We start from the raw sequence: 25,462 nt of genomic DNA on the forward strand, positions 1-25,462 counted from the left end.
GGAATAGTTTTTAAAAGGATGCTCAGAAAAGGGTTCAGAACTACATGTGACAAGATGTTAAATGGGCCTACAAGCACAAGCATTAACCTAAGTGTTTCTGACTGTTATCTATGGAAACTTGCAGGTTAAAATTGGAAAATCACCTTAATTTATCCGTGATATAAAACTTGACAGAATCTACTCAAGTTCTACCTATACATGCTTTTGTAGGCAAATTGAAGTCACATATTTGTGTCAGGTGACACCATCTCTAAGCTAATGTATTTCACACTGTCAAAAGAAATTCTTAGCTTAGACTTGGCATGGAGTTAATTACAGCTACATGGCTTTAGGCTGGCTCAGGGTATGAGTAGAACAAGCTTGCAATAACCTGCAAGAATATTGTATGCATGCACTTCAGAGCTTGATACATAGTGAGGATGTTAGAAATTAAACTGAGCGGGACTACGCATGAAATTTATATGACCTGTTGGCCTGGTACTTGGTGGAGAAACTGATAGGAAGTGGAGGTTCCTTCTCTCTGGGAAAGAGGACAAGTAAAGCTTACGTGTCTGCATCACAAAGGCAGGGGGAGCATGAAGGAGTTGTGCATGCATATCTGAAGAAGAGCCATTTCTGCTTTTGATGTCAAACCTGCCTCTTGGTAGAAGGTCCCACCAAATGAAGGGGTTTGATACCAGTAGGTGGTATGAGGCTGGCAGCGTGCTCTAGCAAGAGTCTGCAGATGTGATACACCTAATATTTTCTGATGACTGAGCTCTAGAGTTTTTAATTTTTAACATTTAGTAAATCATAGTTTTGCTGATGTACAAGGAAAGAGTGGTCCATACTTAATCAGCTCTGAATGAACATAAATTCTCATTTCTTACAGTCTCATTTCTTGCACCATTAACCTATTTGCTCTCCAGGGACTTCATGAACACTTTTTCACTCACCTGGCGTGAGTTAAGAACAACTAAGCAGCCTTATTCACATATGCTCTTTGTGGATCACTGACTTTTCTGAACCAGCCCTGCTGGAAGGGAATTTCTATGCTTATGGGACAACATCAGTCCTGTAGTGGAAAAAGGTTGTGAAAGTTTTTTTGTTCTGTACAAGGTTTTTACAAATCTCAAAGGTTTTTGAGTGTCTTATTTTAGGATTTTGCTCTTTTTTGAGCCTGATTTGAGAGTTCAGGTGGAAGGGTTATATGCTACAAAAGTGATAAATAGAGGCTTCTGGCTGACCTTAAAACAGTGAAGTATGTCATTTATAGTACAGGATAAACCAAATAATAGACCTTAATGGTTAGGATAAAGTCACAGGTACTGCTTTTTTTTTTTTTTTTTTTCAAACTATCCCTGCTAAATTTTTATGCCTAATGTGAAGGGCTAAGAATATTATAGAAATTGCTACTGATTCTTGTCTGTCCCTGGCGACTCCCTAGAGAAAAAGTCTACTGCACAACACATCCATTTTTCAAACATGGACTGGATGTTTAAAAAGAGACAAAATCTGACGTTACCTTGAGAAACAAATCTCTGCATTTCACTGAGGTCTTCAGCTGACAGGTTATGGGAGCTGACACATTCGTTTTCTTTCTGGACTTTCATGGTCAACAGACCTTTCTGAAAAATGAGCTAATCACTTCAACACTTACTGCCTGCAAGACAGGATATTGCAGATATTCTCTAACCCACTGAAAAATCATGCCCAGAAGAAACCTTGCAAGTGACATCAGGTTTCCTCCCTTGCACTGCGTGGAACTAAGGTTCAGTGCAGTGGATCACTGCAGATTCATGCCAATGTATTTTTTCACTATTGAGTAAAGTAATTTACATGAGAAGGATTTTCAGAACTTTTGGGGTTTTTTTGTTGTTTGAACTTCTCATACAAAACATGGTGTAACAAAGGGAACAGACTATGACTGTAATTTTATTTATTGTTAGTCTAACATTGATTACGATTTATTTTGCGCAACAAAAATAGCTGTTTTCTATGCTAGAGGCAATTAGTTCTATGCACTGGAAAATTTGGTGCATTTTTGCAACATCTGAATCCATTTCACAGTAACAGATTCAAATGTCACAAAGTCAAAAGTTCCCACATAAAAGAGGAAAATTATAAATATCTAGTGCGTGTCTGTCACTTCTCTTATCTACACTAGCATTCCAGAGGACTTCTCAAACTTAAGCATCTGTTATCAAGAGCTTTTTCTTTTCTCCCTTTTCTTACTAAAAGCAGCACTGTGTATCTTCAACTAGACAGTAGAAAGAAAAAAAAAAGAAAAAAAAAGAAAAAAAAAAACAACCAAAACCAGCACCCTGAAACATCCCACCAGGCTGATGGCTGGAGTTTTTTACTGGCTTGATCTGGGAAAGCACAATGGGATTTTTTGCACTTATCTTGTATGAATGCTATATTTCTCTTTAGTTCCTGGTCTTGTAAATTAAAATAATGTTAATGATCTGAATGAAAACATGGCAGCTGGGAACTCATCTAATTTCCTATGGCTAAATCCTAACAGTTAACTCATCTCATTGTACTTCAACTTGGCTCTAATAATCAAATGTTTAGTTGTTGGATATCTCTGTGGCTCTTACTTCAGTAAAGCAGTATCTTCCTTCAGAGGACAATGCAACATAATGGTATGACAACCTCAAAAACCACCTTCAGCTAAATCACACAGAGCAGTCAACAAAGTAACCATCATTTGCGTTGTCAAACTTGTGTTCAGACCTATGCGGAAAACCAAACCAGTTCCCCTGCCTTGTCCTCCTCTGTCTCATCATGTACCATAACGTTGCTTGTTACAACAATGCAAAGAACCTTGAACCTTGGTGACTCTCTAAGGCACTTGGAGAATATAATTCCACTAAGCAGAAAGTGTTACCTATCCTCAACAGAAATCAGTCCTTTTAAAAGTCATTAATTTACACCTTGCAGCAGAATTATCCTTTTTTAGAACAATCTGAATTTCCATAACCCCTCACTGTTGTCCTGAAAGGACTTCCTCTTCTGATATCTACCTGGCGGGACAGGTTTTAGAAAAAGTCTTCAAAGCGGCTACATTTTTAAACCATTATGTAACAGTGTATTATGTTTTGTATGATGTTTAATGTTAATGGCTTGAATTAAAAAACTTTTGTCAGGAATTCTTTTAACGTGGTATAGTTTAAATCTTTTAACTAACTTTTCCCATTAAACTTGGTTTTAGTACTCAAATGTTGGATTCTTCCATATCTCTATATGGTTTCCATTATGACAGCAGGATTTGCATAATGACATATGATACATTGACTGTGATATTATAAAGTTTCACATTAAATTTTCTAAGAAATGTTGACCATTATAGTTTGGTACAGTTTATAAAAATGGTAAATGGTTGTTTCAGTTCTGGGCATAACTTTGTGATCACCCTGTTTTTCTACATAGCAAAGCTGGATCATCTTGTGTCTTTACATTATGATTCCTCAGCATAATGCTGGCATGTTCAAAATTTTGCCGGCCAAATGCTATAGAAACTAAAGAGTTGTCACAACAGAAGTGTAAGTGGGTGTTTCTCCACACATTTGAAAAGTTTTCACTGATCTCACTCTACCACTTCATTGCAGGAACAGGATCAATGAACACAGGCATTCTGACGGAAAATAAGGTCTCAGGATTAACACAGTGTGTTCTCAGGGACACATTAAGTTTCTGAACAGGTCAGCGCTTTGCTAGAGTAGAGCACATGTCAGCAAGCGAGCAGCAAAGACTTACAGCACAAGAATGGAAAAAGATATCCTTCCTGAGTGTTTTTTTCTTTTCCTAAATTATACACCAGGCCAACACTGACTAAGCATCCTTCATAGCAAATTATGAAGAGAAAAAAAATTCCATTTTACAGTCATTTTTGTTGTAACTTAAGAATTTGCTGTGAGCTATTTGTTTACAGTTTCACCAAAAACATATTAAAATTTGCAGCCCCTCAGAAACAAATTATTTGGATCACCTTTAAATATTTATTAGAAGTCAGCATGTTTTCTGAGATGTGATTGCTTTGTTGATATATTGTCAAACAACAGACTTTATTTGGATTCAAGAATTAAAATCTCAAACAATGAATTTGACAGAATGTTTTTTTGCCCTCATAGTATTCTATAATAAAACATTCTATCAGCAGCATGAACTAGGAACTCAGATGTATATAATTAAATCCCCATATTGCATACAATATCTTGTTTGCCATCTTTTTCTAATCCAATTATACATAATATGGGAGTCTTTGCAGAAACCAAATGTTGAACTCATTATTTTTTTTTTTTCTAGCTTATTATTTTGTCTGTAACTACTCTTGAAACAAATGTTTATCAGCAAGGTTTTTCTCTTAAAGTATGGAAAGCAAACACAGTTTTGTATAAAGATACAACAGATTTAAAACATCTGTGTTCTGTGTTCTCTGGTCATTGACAACCATGTAACTGTGAGCATTTGAAGTGCATGCTGCATCAGATTTTTGATTACCCATAATGACTTGAAGTAGCTAACTGGTTGTGTTAAAACCCTGCTAGCTAGGAACTTCAGTCCAGTGTTTGTGATTCAGGAATGAGGTACTATTTGGTGCTGGTGGTGCTCAGTGATATGGAACATTTCACTTTTCAAGCAGACGCAAGAACCTGGGAGGCTGCAGATATTGTGTTCTGTCCCATCTTTCTGGTTTTGTTGGTCTTGTTTTTGTAGGTCTTGAACAAATCGTGACTTTTGACAGGGAGTCCAGGCAATCTAACATGGCTAGGACAATCCTGCACTGTCTCAGGTTTCCAAAGCAAGTCTCAGGAAGCTGCTTTATCTTGGATATAATCTGAAAAAAAATATTTTTCAAACATTCTCCAAGAAAAATATGGACCAGGAAATTCTTTTAATGCTAGTACTGCAGGACTAACCAGGACTCCAGATTTTGGCCTTTCATTAGGTCATGCAATCCAACATGTAGGGAATGAGAACGAAACAAATGGCTTCATTCCTAATATTGAACAGGAATGAGGTCATGGCTTGAACAGGCTCTACAGTGCTCTGTTTGTAACTACTACATGTAACTGTTTCCTAAATTGTTGTTCTGAGAAATTTTCACTTTTGTAAAGTTTGACAGTGTTTATATTACGATCACTGCAGAACCCTTTGAATATATAATGTTGACAAGAAATCAGCTGTTTTCTAACAAGCTGCACTCTTCATTGGCTACTAGGTTAAAGACCAACTGCTTTACACCAAGTTCTTAAAGGAACCCTGAACAGATGAATGCAGTCTACAAAGGTTTGTCCCAATGCCCTGGACAGCATCCAAAGGTACATACACTTTTAGCTGATCCTTCAGCTATTCTTAGAAAGGTTTCTTTTATTATTCCAGATAATGAGAGGTAATCCCAAACTGTAGCTTCAAATTCCATCTGCAAATGTGAACAAATTGGTATTTCCTAGTGGAAGTCCAGTTTTTATTTTTAAAATATCTTGACACTATCTGGTAGAACCATTGTAGAAATATATTGAGATTATCCACTTCCCTTTAGTGAATGCTTTGGTTTTAATAAACAATCCTCTTTAATGTAAGTCTAAGATTTTAAATCTTTATTTAGCAGTCAGTCATTGAAAATCATTCCTTTTATGCATAATTGTCCTGATTCCAGTTGGGATAGAGTTAAATTTCTTCTTAGTACCTACTGGGGTGCTGTGGTTTGGATTTGGTGTGAGAACAATGTTGATAGGACACTGATGTTTTAGTTGTTGCTGGGTGATGTTTGTTCTAAATCAAGGTCTTTTCAGTTTCTCAGGCCCTGACAGTGAGAGTACTGGAGGGGCACGGGAAACTGGGAGGGGACACAGCCAGGGCAGCTGACCCGAACGAACCAAAGGGATATTCCATACCATATGATGTTATGCTCAGTATATAAACTGCAGTGGTGGTGGTGGTGGCCGGGGCACACCAATCATGGCTCAGGGACTGGCTGGCCATTCGTCAGCAGGTGGTGAGTGACCGTATTGTGTATCACTTGTTTCTTTTGCTCCCTTCCCTTTGGATTGCATTCCTCTCCCCCTCTCCTTCCTTTTCATGATAACTGTTATTGTTTTATTATTTTATTATTTTATTTCACTATTATTCTATTTCAATTATTAAATTGTTCGTATCTCGACCCTCGAGTTTTACATTCCTTTCCGATCCTCCTCCCCATCCCTCTGGGTGAGAGGGAGTGAGTGAGTGGCTGTGTGGTGCTTAATTACTGGCTGGGGTTAAACCGTGACAATAATACATAAGAACTCCAGGATAATGTATTGATGGTTCCCTTTTTCTGAACAAGATAAAGAGATAAACAATGAGATTTTTTTGAGTTCTCAACTGACTTTTAAATGTAATTACGTGAGTAATTCCCGTTTATGCTCCTTCCAAGGTAAAGGACACATCAGGTGTGTCCTTGAGATAACGTTTCAGTAAGCCTGTATGGCTGCAACATGGGCTTCACAGTCTATGCCTAGCTGCAATAGTAGCTATGTATTTAAGAGCCTTATGCATGAATTATGCTTCATCCAGAACCAAGAGGTGAAATTAATGCTAACTTGGGTTTGCAAGTCTATTTGCATGTGGAGTAGACATACCTTTTGTTTCCGTGTAATCAAGGATGACAGCACAGAACCCAGAGGTTAAGTGATGATCAAGTGAAGTAAAGAAGAAACATATTACTACGGTATAATACAATCACATGTTTTTCAGTGCTTTTCATTATTTGCCATCATCTACTATTGATGGTTGGCGGAGCTATTGATCTGTTTTACTGTCATGATGGTTGTGTTTCTTCATCCAGTGTAACTTACAGATTTTAAGAGATTTGGGATTCTGTGTGAATCAATAATTGCTATCAGTTTGCTGCATAATTGTCAAATTGTGCAGGAAGTACGGAATTGCAGTGCACAGGATATCTGCATCTATGAAGCCCTCGGATGAAATCTGGAAAGGGAGAATTTCACTGAGACTGTCTTGTTGGTGCATTACAAATCAATGTTTTCAGACAGTTTCAGTATGAGGTCTTGCTTTTGGAAGAGTGATCTGTGAACAAAACTTTGGCTTTGTCTGTACGGAGCCAATACTGGTTTTAAACACCCAAGTCAAGAACTGTGCCTTAACTTGTCTCTGCACTCCACATGTCAAAGTCTATGAAGATAAACCTGGGAATGTAGACCAAACAGGATCTGGGATATGCTCCACTCAAAACCTAAATTTGAGAAGCAGGGAGCAGAATGTGGTGACTTTTAACTCCTTGGTTCAGAGCCAGTATATGAGACCCCTTTATAGGGAAAGCAATTCCAAACACAGTGTTATTCTGTAGAGGTCTTCATCAAAATAAAATAACGGTCCAAGCTCATCTGTGAAGGCTTTTGACAAGGGGGGGGAGTTAAAAAACCCAGCTTCCATAAAGTTACTTGTTTGATGTCCCTTACAGTGTTAGATTTTGGCATAGCAGAAGCTGCCTTGGCAAACTGTGAGTTTCATTCAGTGACCTGGATAAAAGTGACTTACAAGCACTTGGATTTCTTTACTGGTGCTGATAATATTGAATTAAAATAACATTGAATTGATAACATTGAATTAAAATAACCCAGCATTTTGGATGGATTGAGGGACCTGATTTAGTAGTTTCCCAGCTTACAGGAGAAATGTTTTGCTGATGTTGCCCATGCATAAGAAAGAAGTAGTGATTATTATTTATAAAGCCCACAGCATAAATAGCATGAATGCCCCATTACAGCTGGAGAGAGGAGGAGAATGAAAAGGCTGTATTTTTTCTTGTCCAATATTTGTTTTATCTAACTGCTGCTAGATGACTGAGCATACAAAGGTAACCAATTCTGGCTGCTGAGTGCTGATACCCTGACGGTTCTCTGCTGCCTAGCTGCAGAGTCTATCGCTCTTCTCACACACCTTCTGTCAAAAAGTGGCAGCTATGAATTGTAATTAAGCCCCAGGAGAAACAAACAGATAGCTGGCCAGTATCTGCAGCTGTATTTATCCTCTTGGTGGGAATGCATGTGTGGGGTCATGGAAACACATACTCATGATTAGCGATTTCAGAATCATGCTAGAAAGAGCACAGACAGATCATCAAAGAAGCTGCCAGGTAGTAGCAGATAAACTGCAGTTTGCATTGTGCATCTTCCTAGCCTCAAATCGGAGTTATTTCACAGATCCCAGATCAAAAACTATACTTTCTTCCCATACAGTCCTTGCAGAAATTTAATTTTCCTGCGAAGATTGAGTGACCACACCACCTGGCTGTGTTCATATCACAAACCATAAGTTTATAACATTGTCCTCGATATTGACTACTGCCTGACTCTGCTTTTATATTTTTGCCCTTAATAGGTTAGCTCGCAAAATGAAGGATTAGGCAGTGCTGGTGAAGATACCAGAACTGAGTCTGTTGTGAAACTGTAGCCCCAGCAATTTAACTCATGCAAACTTCTTTTTAAACATTACTGCACTGAAGATTGTCAAAATCTGTTGTAGCAGGACCATCACTTAATAGGGAGATTCTGATTAACAATCATCACTATCACTCATCACTTGAGTGATGACTGTGCCACCTAGCTACATATGGTGCTAAAACTGACCACAACTTTTCAGTTGTGATCAGTTTTTTAGAGATCATTTAGAGAAGACTCTAAATGCAGCAGAACTTTATCTACACGGAACTCATTTTGCCAGACATCCCTTACCCCACAGTTGCAAAGCCAGCTGCCTAGAAATGACATGAGATGAAATGAAATTGCATAATGAAACAGTTTTCCCTTAAAATTACAATATTCAGCCAGAAGTACTGGCTATAGATTTTGTTACCTACCTGTCTTTTGAACATATGCCTGCTCAAAATTTACATAGTTTAAAGAACAGAAACTGTCTATACTCAAATACGCAACTTGATATGAACTCCATTCCAAGACTGAATTACCACATCTGCTAATCTCTCCTCCTCATGCAGCAGCTTCGTCCCAGCAAGTATCTCTCCACAGGGCTGGACGTTCCAGGCATGACATCACTGGAAATGGTGCCAGATTAAATTACACATGGGCAGATGGATAACACAGTATTCAGCAGATTCTTGACATGAACATAGTCTTTCTTTTTTTTTTTTTTTTTTTGCATCTATGGATTTAAAGCTACATTTTCAAGTAAATTTGCAAGCAGTTATTCTTACATTCAAGGAATCTTCCACTTAGGGGTGCATATTTACCAGGGGAGAAGACAGCGAGCCAAAAGCACCCAAGAAGACCTGTCGTTTTCAGATCAGGGCTGTACCCATCCTTAACTGTGTGTACATACACAGCCCCTAAAATGTTCACTTCATGCATTTTTTTCAGGAGAATATGCCTTCTTTATCCTGTGACACAGAGATTTCTTTTGCTCCCCTGTAAGCAATAGTATCAAGAAAGTAATTAAAAAGTGTTTCCTATCAATCTGGTTTGCTAATGCTGCTGAGTTTTCAATTAAAGTTTCAGTAAAGTTTGGACTTCCAGTAACACCTTAGACTTCATTCTTAGGTTGTGTTAGGGAAGAGGAGGTGACAGAGAGAATTCTTGTTGCAGTAAAGTGCCTGAAAAGATGATTTCCAAAATTACAGGCAACTTCACAATGAGATTCTGTTTCTATTAACTTTTTAAATGCCAAAACAAATGGTTAGTTTGTCCTAACAGTACTAGCCAGCACAGAGGCACAGACATAACTGAACCTCCACCCAGCTGCTCCCCACATTGGAAGATTAGAGCTGGTGCTAAGTTGGAGCAGATGATCATTTCTAGAGGGAGCAAAGAATATGATCCTAGTTAGCACTTTTGCAAGGCAATGTGAGTCAGAAAAACACTTTGCACTGCCTTCATCTCTGCCCTGCAGAAGTACCCAAATGGGACCTGACAACATCTGGCCTTAAGCTTTGAAAATGAATAGTTACTTTATTTTTTTTTTCTTTTTTTCCCCTTTTTTAAAAAGTTATATCTACACATACTCAAACAACTAGAGAGAAGCAATCGGGCATCCAGCCAACATGAGATCCCAGTAGGAAAACAATTGTGGAGCTACCACGTTATCCTTGTACACTGCAGATTATGAGAAACCTGGGATTCAGAGTTGTTATGTCTTCCAGAAAAAATAATCGGTTTTGCACTGCTAGCTTTCTTAACAGTAAAGTGAAGGAAAATATATGAGCAAGATTACTAATTATGCTGTGTCAAGCAAGCTCTATCACTTAATAGCTCCACTGGAATGGCATGTTAAAGCAAAATATTCTGGATGTGTGTTGCATATTCTGTGTCTGTGGCCATTACTGTTACAAGAAACATAAACATTTGTGGAACAGTTGAGCATTTTGACAAATCTAAGTCAACTTTTCAGAAGAGATAAAATGTTATGTGCTGACCACAAATAACAACTCTGCACAGTGTAACTGAGTCTTCAGGGCTGAGAAACTGCAAATAGGACAGCCATGAACAGGACTCTATTGGATGAAGCCTAATTGCCCTCATCTCTCTGCAAAGACTTCAGTACAACAGTAATTCTGACAGCAAGGAAATAAATTCAATTTCCCCCATGGAACTGATGACCCATAACATTGGAAATCTTGTACCTGGTGACCCTGGAGGATAGGAACAAAAAGTAATCTAGTCTCCAACAGCTACCATGCCCCTAGAAACCAGATACAAAACAGCCAGTTGGCAACAAAACTTTTATAGCAAGTTTTGCAACTGCCCTTGGGAATGTTGTCTGATAGTGCCTAGAAATCATTTGTCCTGCATGAGAAATCAAACCAAAGTTGCTCTGATTCATTCAAAGACACTGTACTATAGGAAAGCTGAGCTGAGATATTTTTGCTCCTTAAAATGAAAATATTACAACAAAAAAAAAAAAACAAACAAAAAAAACCCTCCTATCTCAAAATCTAAGAGCAAGTGCTTAAATTTATTTGCATACTCACTGCCATAGAAAGAAAGTTTTGCCACAAAAGCAATTTATTTGGATTTCTTTAAGTGTACTTGTCTGTGTAGAGATGCAATTAGGTAAAGGGATCCAGAATATTAAAAAACTTTAGCTACAATTTTTAAGTCTGGGTTAAAAGCAACTGACTCTAGCTTTCCTCTTCTTTCCAGCCAAAGTTAATTTAGTAATAACAAATAAGGGTGAACGTAGTGCAAGCTAATAAGTAACTTAAATGCCTTTTCCTTACCTAATGTTGACTTTACTTTCCTATCCCCATCCAGATTCAGATTCCTAAATAAGTTTTTAAAATAAACAGGGACAGCTTGGTGGTTTGGCAGTAGACAGAAGGATGTTGAAGAAAGACTGCTTTACTCCAGTAGTAGCGACATTATCTTTTACTCTATGGTAACTCCTTTGGTTTTGGAAGGAGCAGCTGTGAGAATTCCCACAGACACTGGTGAAACAAAGCAAAGGTTTCCAGACATAGACCCAGCTGCATTTTGCATACGTTTATGAAAAATTCCTACCCTGAAACTCATGCAGAAGTAAAGAATAGTTAAAAGACTGATGGTAAGAGTACAGTGTGGTCTGCAAGAAATGCTAAGAGCTAGCAGTGGTCTGTTGGGCCAGCAAAGAGCTTTAAAAACAGCAAAGTGAAGTACCCTACAGGACACTCATGAATGATGACATTTCCCAGGGCAGTGTCCAAGGTAAATCTTCACTAAGAAAGACAGATTTCTGTCCGTTTCTATTTGCTTCTCTGTTTTAAGGTCAGCTTAAGCTTAAATGTGTAGCAGCATATCTAGGATAGTCAAAGTTTTTGTCTTTCTCCTACCTGAAGCTTATTGCAGAACATTTCTTCCCACTGGCAAATACAAATATATCTACCAGATTTGCAGTGTTTTGTCAGTATAGCTATAAAGCTATGGAATGCTCCCAAAAGCTTATCCAGTTGTTTGCCATAGTCACACTTTCATGACTGGACATGTCTTTGAATTTTCACCTCTCACTCTCTTTTAAGGGGACTTTTTAGAGTGAAAAATCTGTCACTCCAGGCAGATTTTTCTGATATGTGAGAAGTGGTTTAGTTGTCATCTTCAGAATACCTTTTCTATCTCCAGAGGTAGCCTTGAATGCTATTATAGTCTGTCATCTACCTTCATGTTTGTTGATAGTCTCTGTTCCCAGTGGCCAGAGATTTAAGGGCAAAAGCTTCTAGTTGACTCACATCAGGGGTTTCTTAAGTTATAAATCAGACCAATCGCAAATCTCCACTTTTTAATATGTGCTGCTCAACAAAGTTATACACATTTCTAAATGAAAGTTTTTCTCCTATCACACCTTGCTTAGTTACCAGTTATCCAGGTAAACTAAATAATAAAGTTGACATACATATGATTTTAATTTTTTTTTCAAAATTAACCAGAAATCATAACCCACTTCTGTTCTTCCTATAAAGGGAGCCCAATGAAGTCAGCTCAGTCAAGTGTGAGGTCCGTGAAATGATGCATCTAACTGGGAAGTTTCACATGCAACTGGGATATGGGCAAGTAGCTGCTCTTTCAGCTCTTGGAGTGAACCAGAGGACAGGATGCCACAACTGGTTACAATTCTGACTGTGTTTTCCCTATTTATCACATTGCTTCAGTTCAGTTCTGTGTCACTTAAGCATGCCATTACCTGATTAACTTTGTGAGTTAATCCCTTAGTCATCTTCCCAGTCTTTCCCCCCTCCCCCTGAACTCTGTTTACTTGCCTCCTCCCAAAAATAAAAATTCCAAAAATGAGACCAGTGTTCTCAGGCTTTCAGCAGATGTGAACTTATATGGGTCTATAAAAGTCTATGATGTTTTCCTCGGGTTGAACATCAGCACCCAAACATGGCAACACTGCTTATTAAAGGATGTTAATGACTTCACGGTTGTGCTTCATGATTTTGTTGCAAGAGTAGTCTAGTCTTGTTCTGCCTTTTTAGTTGCTATTTCACTTTGTTTACTAATGAGTAATTTGGTCTTTTATGTCTGAAGACATTTTTAGCATCCAGTTTTCTGTTCCCATTCAGTTGTGTGTGTTTTAGATGATATTAACACATAGCACTCTCTCGCTTTAGCTGAATACAAAATTGTATCACCCTGGCTAGCAAATACGGGTTTTAATTAAAGGAAAAATATTTCACAAGTTGAAACAAGCTTTGTGAACCCTAAAGAAGTTCCAGAGTTTCACAAGTATTAAACCACATTGTGTTTGACTTGCCTTTGATCCTGAATGTTTTTAAGATATATTAGGAATATTCTGATGTCTTTGAAGGCAGAAGGCCAGATGCTACTTATCCCATGTGGAAGAATGAAAGATAGGAGCACCAGCGCAAGTGTTGTTTTGCCTTTCTTCAGTTGATATATCACCTCTTGTTTTTTAAGTGACAGTGGCTGCAGATTTAAGGCACGGCCATGCTATTTTCCAAGGAGGCAGCATTCTCCTCAGGCAAGTGAAATGATGCATCTCAAGTCACCAGGGTTCCCTTCCTCACAGATCCAGGTCCTCCTGTGGGAAGATCATCCAGTACCCAGCCATTCTTCCAGTTGTCAAAACACAATATAAGTACCTTTGGTAGCCATATGATATGCCTCTTGGAAGGAAAAAGTGGATTTGTGGAGTATGTAACTAAAAACTAACTGAAAATTAAAAGTATTAGTGCATGGCTATCAATGGTTTGTTTTTTGGGGTTTCGTTTTTGGCTTTTGTCTGGCTGGTTAAAATTTCCTTTCCCATTTAGTGATCACTTCATTTTGCAGACTGGCTTCAGCCTGCATGCAAATAATGGATCCCCTTCTTAAACATAGCTCGACAGTATTGCTTGCTGTCCTCACTGCTGCTAACAGCTTCCAGATCTGCCAAATCAAGATAAGAAATTCTATGCAGTAGGAAGCTGAGCCTACCAAGAACAATTTAATTCCTATTTTTACAACCCGTTCCAAATATTTTAGACTTAGCTTCAATGGCCTGGTGTGAACAATCAGGAGGCCAAGTTAAACATCAAGGAATTCTACAGGTTTCACAGTAAGTTAAAAAGAGGGAGCAGTTGCTAAAAAGAACAAAAGAACATGAGACATTTCAAGGTAGTTATACATCACTAGTATGCTTTCCACAATGGAAATCTATTTGACCTACATGTATACCTGATCTTCATCTGACTTACACATCTTGGCCTTCCAGGGTATTACTAGTAACCCAAAAGGCTTGTTAGCAGAAAGCCACAGTATATAAAAAACACACAGGTAAGTTCCCACAAATTTAGTACAGTGTCTATCATCACAAGGTTATTTTTAGATAAACCTTCTTCACGGAGATAATATCTAGTTTAAACTCCAGATTTACAAAACTAAGCAAGTATAGCCATAAATTCCATTAAGAAAAAAAATTATATGAACATTATCTAAAATAAATCACACTCAAGTATTCTGTATGAAATCATGTTGTTGGTTAATTATTTGCAAGTATATTTAGAATGAAATAATTAGGGAGCATAAGGATAGTAGAATAATGCCCAAATACATATGAAGTAAAATATAAGATCCAGTGCTGAAGCCCTTCTGGCCTTTGTTTTTTAAACAAGAAAAAATCTCAATCAACTATGTTTCAGTTACATCAAAGAAGGAGACTGCTATCAAAAATTAGACTTTATCTATGTTTGTCTACCATCAAATTATTTTTTTCAGGTTACATCAGATTTTAATTTTCCCTCATTTTTATGTTTACTTAACTAATGGATGGAAGAGGGCAAGAGAGCTCTGTCGGATAAGAAAAATCAAATTAATGTACTTTTGAAAGACTGTTTCTTGCACTATCTGCAAAAGTGTACCGTATTATTAAATGCTGATTCCTATTTGATTATTGCACGTGAGGGTTTGCGATTTTTTCTTAAACAGTGTGAAGGTCTTTAGAATTTTAAATTTGTACCTTCCAAACATTATTTTTGGGTCTTATGTATAGCTACAAGTTTTACCAATGGTGATAGAGCAGCGACTGCTTGTAGTGGTTGAAACCAAAGGGGTTCTGATTGACAGAGTTCGTCAAAAGCAGGAGTGTTTTGACAAATATTAAAGTGTTTTGCCAAATATTAACTCTTAAGAATTCTCATACGAAAACCAGCCCCATTGACTTCGGTGGGGCTGCCCCTGGAGGTCCACCTTGTGTTACGTAAAGGTTTATGTTCTTTGGCTTTAATTCTGTAATAAGTTCAGCCTAGAGAAAAGAGTGTTCCCACAAAAAAAGGTCCCTTTAGATTCACTAAAATTGTTTGATGTGCATAAGGCGGCTGGAATTTTCCCCAAGCTGACCATCATTTCCTTAAGCAACTTTTCTTGAGTTAAACCCCACCTCAGAAGATTGTTGTGAAAAGTAGGTATGAATTTCCTGTATTTCTCTGGGGAAGTGACTAGTGGGTCTCAGAGGCTTTGATGGTGTCAGCAATGTCTTGTAGGTAGTCAACCACCAGAAATCCCACCAAGTACAAGTGGTATTTGCACCGTCTTTCTCTCACTGCCTTAAAAAGCAAATTCTCTCCACATCAAAAGTGTCTCTATTGAGCAATTACTGCGTGTCAGCACTCTTCAGCCGTAAGTTGTTTGCTGGTTTCTGAAACATGAAAAACACAAGATGTCACAAAACGAAAACAGTGTCTGTTTCCATTCTGTTGATTTAGGAAGCAAAGTAGAGAAATAAAACAAACATGCTACAGAAACCTAAGAGTTCAATCAGCATAACTGAAGAAGGAACTACACATTTTGGTATGTAGCTCCTCTGAAACCTTTGCCTTGTTCACATGGCTTTTTCTATCAGATCAGCAAGACAGACAGCAAAGTCACAACTATTACCAAGTCAGGAAAACATGTTTTTATAACTTAAGGAGGGTAATGGACCTAAGATACTACTAAGTAATTTCATTTAAGCACATGTAAGCCCTTAAATTAGAGGGGAAACACAATGACAAATGAGTCCCATTTGTCTTCATCGGTGTGAATGATCCCCTTGCTTTTCTGTTTCCTGCAATTGTACAGCCTGTGATCTTCTGTCTGTATTTTCTACTAAATCCTCCATGATGATTAAGTATGTGATTGCAACGCTTCCTATCTTCTCCTCCTAGTTCAAAATTACATTCTTTTCACCATGTTTCTCATTTTAAGAGTTGGATCTGCATATATGATGATGATTAATGAGAGGTTGGTACGAGTTTGACCAAGAGAGAAGGTTAATTCAGCTGGACGCCAGTGTGAGGTTTGCAGCTTTCTTTCTAAGCAACTTTTTGGAAGTTGTCAGCTGTGATGTGGTTCATGACAGAAATGTTGACTTCAGAAATCGAAAATACATGCCGTGCTTTGCATATCGCTTCTCTTGTGATAAACAAAATACAAGAACATTTTGAGTGGTTTAAACCACTGAGGTTATTAGCCAAACTGGAGCAACAACTTTCTAGATCAGCAAGAGCAAACAGATGCAAGTTATTAAATGTTACTTGTCACAAATTTGAACTCTGCATATCCACGCAGAAAAGCAAGAGAAAAGCCAGGAACATGACGAACTGACCTAAGAACACGAGAACTGTGTCAGTAAATCACTTGGTTTTCCATTTTCCAGGCTCTCAGGTCCTCAAAGTTTAGAATACATCAAACCAAGCAGTGGAGTGCAGTATGTCTGTATATGTAATATGATCAAAGGAAGAAACTGAAGAAAACTTTTTGAACAAAAGACATTAAATCATTTTCTTAAAAACTGTTTTTGCCCTTCTCATTTATTTCCTTGTATTCATTTAAATTCTTCTCTTCTGCAAACACATGCAGATTTTGAATATCCAGTAGAAAATGTATATAAACATTTTATGCAGTATTATCTGTGTTTAAGTATTACTAGGTCATTGCAAATACAAGGAGAGAAAAAAAAAAGGTTCCAAAGACACTGAATAATTTTAGAAATAGCTCTATATTATTTAGTAGAATTGTACTGCTCATAATTAGATAAACTGTTCTTACAGAAATTAAATTTGATTGATTGAGTCAATCATGCTCTATTTATGTTTAAATAACCAAACAATTTTAATTTAACATTATTCTAAATGTGGTTTCCAAAAGGCAACGTTTGGCTGAAGACAGGGGACAAAATTTGAGAATATGACTACATTTGCAGTGAAAATAGTACCTTGTCAGTGCTGGAAATCGATTACTTCCCTGTGCTCTCCCTTTAAGTGAATAAGGAACTGGCAATGCAGTCTGGCTCATAAGAGGTCAACTGCATTACAGGACATACCTGCAATGGCAGCATGGCTGTGGCTTTGCAGCTGGTTCACGGACCCTAGGTGAGATAAGTTTCACTCAGCACAACAAATCAGCCTGATTTAAGGGAAGTAAAAATAACCAAGAGTGAGCTTTGGTTAGAGTTAGTCTATTTGAGGAGACAACTATGACACGAGAGCACCTGGCGTCAGCTGGATCAAAGTGAAGACTGTGGCTGGTTGACCTTGGCCAGGAGCCAAGCACCCACACAGCTGCTCACTTGCTCCCCTCCCATGGCCCAGTGGAAAGGTGGACAGAATAGGAATACTAAAAGTGAGAAACCCATGGGTCAAGACAAGGACAGTTGAGTAAGTGAAGCAAGGAGGAATTTATTCACTGCTTCCTGTTGACAGGCAGATGTTTGGCCACTTCCCAGAAAGCGAGGCCTCAGCACACGTAAAGGTTACTCAGGAAGACAAACACTAATACCACAACCATCCTTGCTTTCTCCTCCTTTCCTTAAGCTTGTATTTCTGAGCATATCATATGGTATGGAACATCTGCTTGGCCAGTTCAGGTTGGGTGCCCTGCCTGTGCCTGGTACCCACCTCTTTTCTCATCCACAGCTTACAGACCACTAACTGCAGGGACAGAGTGGGAGAGGGAGAAAACCCTGATGCTGTGCCAGCTCTGCTCAGTCACAGCCAAAATACTGGTTTTTTATCAACATTGGTTTAGTCACAAATACAAACCAAGGCACCATATACAGGCTGCCATGAAGAAGATTAACACCATTCCAGCCAGACTCAGGACAACATTTAGACTACTGTCTGCGTTACCACCAACACTGACCATGCAGACACCATGATACAGATCTTAGCCATTAATAGTAGCTTAAAGTAAAGATTTCTAAAGTAAAAATTTGTCAACTACTCTCCTTTTTCTTATAATGTTTACATGCTTACAGCTCACATTTTAAAAGGTTCCTTCCTTCCCTCTCCAACTAAGAGGAAGGGAACATTTCTTTAAAAAAAGCTATGATTCACATTGGTTTGGTAATTAAGGAAACAATCCAAGTTTGAACGCTAAACAGCATGAGTAAAAACACTGAAAAAAACTTCCTAGAAGTGTTTTATTTGTAATACATCAGCTGGATGAGCTGATGGGAACCCCAGGAGAAATGAGACTTTCTGGGATTAGGGTGTTCAGGGACTAATACAGAATCAATTCCTTACTTTGATTAAGGCATAACATATTTAGGAATTCATGTTTTGAGTGGAAGAGAAAAGTGCCCTGTTTATCTAGCCTCAGCCTTACCTTCCTCATGAGCTGCCAAGGGGTATCCCTTTTTCCTGTATTTATACACATATTTTTCCGTACCAGGTGTATTTGGTTTTGTTTCTGGCCAGACAGAAAAAATGAAGTGTACTGAGAAAGACTGACAAACCTTTTGCAAGGAAAAATTTATCTAGAAATGGGCAACATCCATTACTACCTTTTTTTGAGAAAAGAATCTAGATGGCCCAGAAGTTCTACTCCTCTGATTTCTCCAGTATAGTTCCATGAAAACCATGGAGAGAAAAAAGTGAATGACTTTGCCTGTATATATATAGGAGTATAAAAGTAAGTGATTTAAATGTGAGCAAGTGTTATGAAAGATTAGGACAGTTGCCTGAGTTTAGACCTTTTTTTCACTTCATAGGCTTTTTTAAAAACAAACAAACAAAAAAAGAAAACATCACCACAAAGTCTCCAACCTCTTTACTGATTAATAAGCAATGACCATAAACGATCCAAATGCCCTCCAGTAGTTCAGTTCTGGAGGGTCTAGGTTTCTCAATAAAAAGCTTTCTAAATTGTATAAGTGAGCTGCAGAGTATGTCCAAATTCCCTTCTGGCTATAAGGGTTTTGTCAGAAAGTGTATTGTGGAGAAAGCTATGAAAACTTCCAACTAAAATTTTAGTTTAGACACTTGTGTCTTTTTAAAGACAATTGTGTTTAAAACCAATATTAAGACCGGTAAGGCCAAAGAATGTGATCTTTGACACAAAAAATGTGATAAACTCACTTCATGTAAACTCCACAGTATTTACAGCCCATAACTGTTTGATGAGCTACAGCATGTCTTGCAGAAATATATCTTGGATCTTAATACTTGAAGTAAGACAAAATGAACTATGTCCTCAGTAAAATTGTTCTAATGGATTGATTACCCTCAAGATTAAAAAGCAACAGATCGCTTTCTTGGTGTCAGTTGTTATTTTTCTTTTTTTTTCTGTCTACTACTTCAGTAATGTTGTTTCTCATACCTGTCTTCCCTACAGAGATCTTTGTGTCATTATTTCTTTTGAAAGTATTCAGTAGGAATTCTATTTATCTTATAATTACAAAAGGTATGTACAGACATTCAGGTCCACATCCTAAAAATTAGGATGTCAACAAGCCTTTAACTTTGTCTTTAAAATATATAATGAGGAAAAGAAGCAACAACATCAAGCAAGTAATGTTGATGTGTTTAAATGGATTTCTTTGGCCAACCTTGAAGAACACAAGGTTTCCTACAGCTGTAAATGTAGGTAATATAGGGGTCTGGCCTGCGGCAGCAATTTAAGTTACATGTAGATCATATTGGAGACTATTTGAACTACTTCTCGTAGAGCTCAGCAGAGAAACATTCTCTGCCTTCAAAACAAATAGCAGTCGCGAGTATCCACCTGTGATTCATGGCAAAGACATTTGAGGTAAAGGACTGTTTTCCAAGAGGTGAACTGCAGTTAACTGGGTTCAAATTGGAAACACTCTGAGGAACTTGAAGTAATGCTATATGGTGTGGTTTTAGTCTGATGGCTGGTTAAAGATGTATTCTGCAGTGATCTGGCAAAGAGGAAAAAAATATTTTTTTTTCTGTGAGGCAGTGCTATTCTTTGAACATTCAGCTGGGGTAACTTTTCTCTTTTGGAATTGCACAAATGCTCCTTTTCTGTTTCATGTGGAATACTGAATATGTCGCATGGGATTCAAAACAAGGCGTATTGTAATTTTAAGTTGATGCCACAGCTAAGTGATGGATTAAGTGATGGATAGCTATGGATGATACAACCATGATTTATTGTAATTATATTTTATGTAGATTTTATGTAGAGATGCTGCTTGGAAGCACATGCATCAGGACATGTCTGTCATCTTCTTTAACAATCAGCTGCTCCTTTATATAACTTGCCACTTTACTAAATCTCTCTTGAGGTTAATTATGTTGAAACAGATTAGATTCAGAGATGGGTGTGCAGAAAGTGAAATCTGAGGGAGGAATATCTGTGACATACAATGGGTGGCAATACTTAACCAGAACTACAAAGAAGTTGGAGAAACACACAGAAAACATCTGTGCCTCTGAAAAGGATTTTGGATGATAATAAAATGCTTCCATTTTATGGAGGAAAGAAATGGTTTCATAGATCTAAAAAAAAAGTAATGGAAGCAAAGCTGATTCTGTATCTTCAATGTGGCAACCACTGAAGAGTAATATCTGCCTGGAGTCTACATCAGAAAGAATTTATATTGAAATTTTATGGGTTGGTGGGTTTGGGGTTTTTTTTACATGTGAAATTTATTGTCATCACCAATTTCTTTAATTTCCTCTTATATATTTGTATGGTAAGTTTCTCTAAAATGGAATAACTGGTTCTGGTATTTGAAATGTAGCCCACAGTATCAGGTAGCTGATATTTCTTTACTCATCTTCACCTCTTTAATGGACATCCAGAAAATTTTCCATAATATTTACTTTAAAAGGTGTAATCTTAACTGTTTGGGAATAAACAACAGCATGCATCAAGAATTTGAACATGTTTTGCAAATGTATTTTGGTGAAAAAATATTTAAGACATAAAGGAAAAGATTATTGTCGAGTGAAATATTTCTAGAGCTTCAGTCATAGCTGAAGATCAGCCTAAAACATTCCTGGACATAAACACCTGTCTTAGTTTTGGCTGGGATAGAGTTAATTTCCTTCTTTTTTATTTACTATAAGCATAATGTTGATAACATAGTGATGTTTCAGTCGTTGCTAAGCAGTGCTTACCCCAAGTCAAGGACTTTTCAGTTTCCCAGGCTCTGCCAGTGAGGAGGTACACAACAAGCTGGGGAGGAGCAGAGCCAGGACAGGTGACCCCAACTAGCCAAAGGGACATTCCATACAACAGAATGTCATGTTCCATATATAAACTGGGAGGACTTGGCCGGGGCCTGTTGATCACTGCTCAGGGACTGTTGGGCATCGGTCAGTGAGTGGTGAGCAACTGTATTGTGCATCACTTGTCCTATTTCTCCCTTCCCTTTGGACTTTATTCCTCTCCCCTTGTCTTTCTTGGGTTGTATTCCTCTCTTTTTGTCATCTCCCTTTATTTCTACTACTACTACTACTACTACTACTACCACCACCACCACCACTGCTACTGTTATTACTATTTGTTATTACCATTACGTTTTACTTTATTTCTGTTATTAAACTCTTCTTATCTCAACTCCCGGTTCTACATTTTTCCGATTCTCCTCCCCACCACACTGGGGGTGAGGAGAGAGCGAGCTGCTGTGTGGTACTTAGTTGCTGTCTGGGGTTAAACCTCAACAACACCAGCAAAGACTCAAAGCTTCAGTATCAAAACAGTATAACATAAGCTCAAGAGTAGAAGCCAGTCACTAGAGAGTTGTACTTTGTAATTCCTGAAGAACCAAAGTAACAATGAATACTTCTGGTGGAAAGAAAATTATTTAACTGTATAAACATTGTTTTTCTAAGGTGTACAGCCACTTTTCCCAGTGCACAGAAAAAGTGGCTATCCTTGGCCCCCTGCCAGTTACCACAGCTAGTTGTTTGCTAGCAGGGCAACTTTATATTCTGTCAGAATAAATCTGGGTCAGAAACTGTCCTAGATCCTAGGAAATGTTATCCTTTTAACAAGTGCTTTTTCCTTTATTTCACTAAGTACATAAAATATCCGTGCAAGGTAGGTCTCTGCTATTTCATACACAGGCAAACAGCACACAGGTGTCAACATTATTTTCAAAGAGGGAAGTACTTTGTGCCATTTCCAGATAATTCAAATTTGAAACTAATTGATATTTCCAACACCTCATGAAGCAAGCAGTAATAATATTCCCATTTTGCTGATGGGATAGCTAAGGTACAAAGAGACTAATTTATTTGTATAAAGTCACTCAGGAACCAATGGAAAATAAGAGAATAAATAACAGTTTTTTGGTTTTTGGTTTTTGGTTTTTTTTTTTCAAAAAAACCCCACAATGTTCTAACCACAAGACATTTTCTTTTTCCTTAATACTGAAGTTGCATATGTGAAGTGAAATAATGAAGTTGTTCTACAGTTTAAATTCACAGTAATAACAGATGTTCAACAGTTTTTAATTTCTCTTTTTGAGTAATGTGGTCTGTGTACTGCCTGAAGCAGGATTTAATTTGTCTCGTTGTGTTATCAGACAACTAAGTTGCTGTCAAAACAGGCAGATCAGGAATTAATGAAAACGTTTCTCTATACAGTTCTGTGATTATAGTACAGACAGCTGTATTTTAATTTCCAAGCATTTAAGTTTCACATCCATAGATTCCAGTCTTAAACTAAAATCAGATAAGAATACAAGCTAAAGCTCGCTTTACATCTGAAAATCTGATCATCTTATTAGAAAGAATGAATCTACACACAGACCCATATAAATACTTGTTAATAATCACATTTCCCAAGACTCCTATCACAATTGGCACTAGCTGAAATCTTTTTTGACTCATCTCAACAGCCAGCACAGGGATACACAAGAAAAGATCTTATAATCCACACAGGAATACTTCAAAAACATATTTAAGCCAGAAGGATTAGTTAGCTGCCTAAACTTTGCTACTTGGTACTTCCAAGAATTTCTTTTACCTTGACTAAGCTATCTTCTTACTTATCTCTCATTGTAGGCCTATGTCCTTTGGTAGCATATAGTGTTTAAATGAAAACTGTGCTTGGGGAAAAAAGGGTTGATAAATGTTCCTGAGGGCATTTTGCTATCGTCATGAACAGAAACAAACTTGTAGTCTGGAATTACCTGGTTTAGTTTGTACATTGTACGTTATTTAAGAACGGTGTCAAAGTGTAGTGCATTCTGTGAACGGCTACAAAATCTAACCTTGTATTAAATATGAGCTTTTTTAATCAGCAGCTACAGGTGGTGGTTTAAATCATAGGTACTCAACATTAGCCTTTGGGAGGGCCCTCTCTGTTCACTACAGCAAGAACCAGAAGAATTTTGGTTATGTTGTTATAAAGGGGGAAACTGGCTTTATTCTTCAGTCGTGTCTGTGTGTAGTAGAGTTGATGGCTGTCAAGCTTCGCAAAGACATGCACTCAGCCATAAATAGATTTAGTCTGAAGTTCTGTGGTTTTTATTTAATTGTAATACTGCTTCTTCTCTAGTCTAAATTACGAGTGTTGGTACTGGAATCTGTAGAATCTTTATTCACCTGATTTTTTTTGCATTTCTTGGACTCCTCTTTAAGTGATCTCCCCTTTCGCTAGCCATGTATTCTTTCCTGCATTATCCCTTTGATTATTCTGCAACACATGCTTGTACTAGTACCCACAGGGATGTAATGGGAAACTAATCTGACTGAAATATAGTTCAATCTATCCCCTCCTTGCCTCCTGTTGAAAAAAATAAATTATTATGCTGGCACAACATGAATAGCAAGAGTTAGAGAGATACTGACTGTGTATGTCCATCTAGTCGCCAAAAATACTTGTTCAATAACTGCCTCTGCCTGCTTGCATCAAAGCCTATTCTGTTCTGCCTTTAATACGGTACTTGTGGACCTGGTATTCAGCTACTTTGTGTGAAAAAGTGTAATGATCTCCATTCCCTTTCAATTTTTCATTGTTTTCGGGTAGCCTGAAAATTCTCAGTGCTTCACTCACTTCTAACGCTATCAGGATATTAAGAACTGGAGGCTACATACCGAAGCATGTAGTACTTCCCAGATATATTGCTTCCAAGGAGGACAACAGAAAAAAATGCCATGTACCTAAGCTAATGAGATATGTAGCTTCCATCTAACGCAGTTAAATCAATAGATTGTATTTTGGGAGAGAAAGAAACATAGATGTTACTTTTTTCTGTTATTTCAGTAAGTAAAGAGGCTGAAAATAAGCAGAGAGGATGGCAGGTTATAGCATATTTAAGAATCAAAGTTTTCTTTTACAGTGAGGTTTTGTGTTTATTTAAAAAAACTTACCAGACATTTGGTATGAAAGTTCTCCAACATTGTTAGGCATTCTCCTCAGAAGAAAATTAATTAGTAAACTGAAGCATTTAATTATCCTGAACGTAGGACTTTTTTTTTTCTCTTTCAGAAATGTGCTTCATTTACAATGTATCTCTTTCTTCCCCATGTATCTAAAAATAAAAAATATTTTCATTATTTATTTCTTCCATACCTATACTAGAAGAAACAACATTAAAATCATTATTATTTCTTTATTTTAAGACATGTTGAGTCCATGTGTTCACACAGTTTCAGACAGCTGTTTAGAAATTTAACTGTCTGGCTGTTGACCAAAATAAATGGAATGCCCTTGGTATAACATCCCTGTAAAATCTGTAGTCATGCACCAAAATCAATAAATCTTCAAGAGAAATTAAGTACTGAGCTTCAGGGTTGCAAGACATCTTAAAAAACATGTCCTCTGTTTTTCACCCTTCCGCCAACCTTAGAATTTAATATATGTGTTGGCTCCAAGTAGCTGGAATATTCATTTTAAATCCAAAGGTCACAGCACTGTGGCTTGATAACATACCATCTTGATTGCTGCTTGAACAAAACAAAAAATGCTGTCTGGCATAGTCCAAAGTAGAAAACCAAAATTATAGACCACAATAAAGTCTGCCTGTAATAATCTACAGTCTTTAAGAAGAGAGAAAACATATGCTGTGATTTCAGTATTCTCTGTCTTACTGGGACACACCAGCAAATGACATTTCCCTTCTTTTACTTTTCAGTCCAGTCATCTTATTAATATTTAATTATGTTTAATTATAAACCTGCAAATAGAAGTTGCTTTTAAGTCTTTCTAGATAGCCTGGATGCTGCTGCAGCATCCAGCGTCTTTGTGAGGGCTTTTCACTGCGCCTTGCAAAGCCCCTGCCTGCAGGCACTCAGCCGTCTCAGAGG

Source organism: Falco biarmicus, chromosome 2 (assembly GCF_023638135.1).
Source record: "Falco biarmicus isolate bFalBia1 chromosome 2, bFalBia1.pri, whole genome shotgun sequence".
NCBI lineage: Eukaryota > Metazoa > Chordata > Aves > Falconiformes > Falconidae > Falco > Falco biarmicus.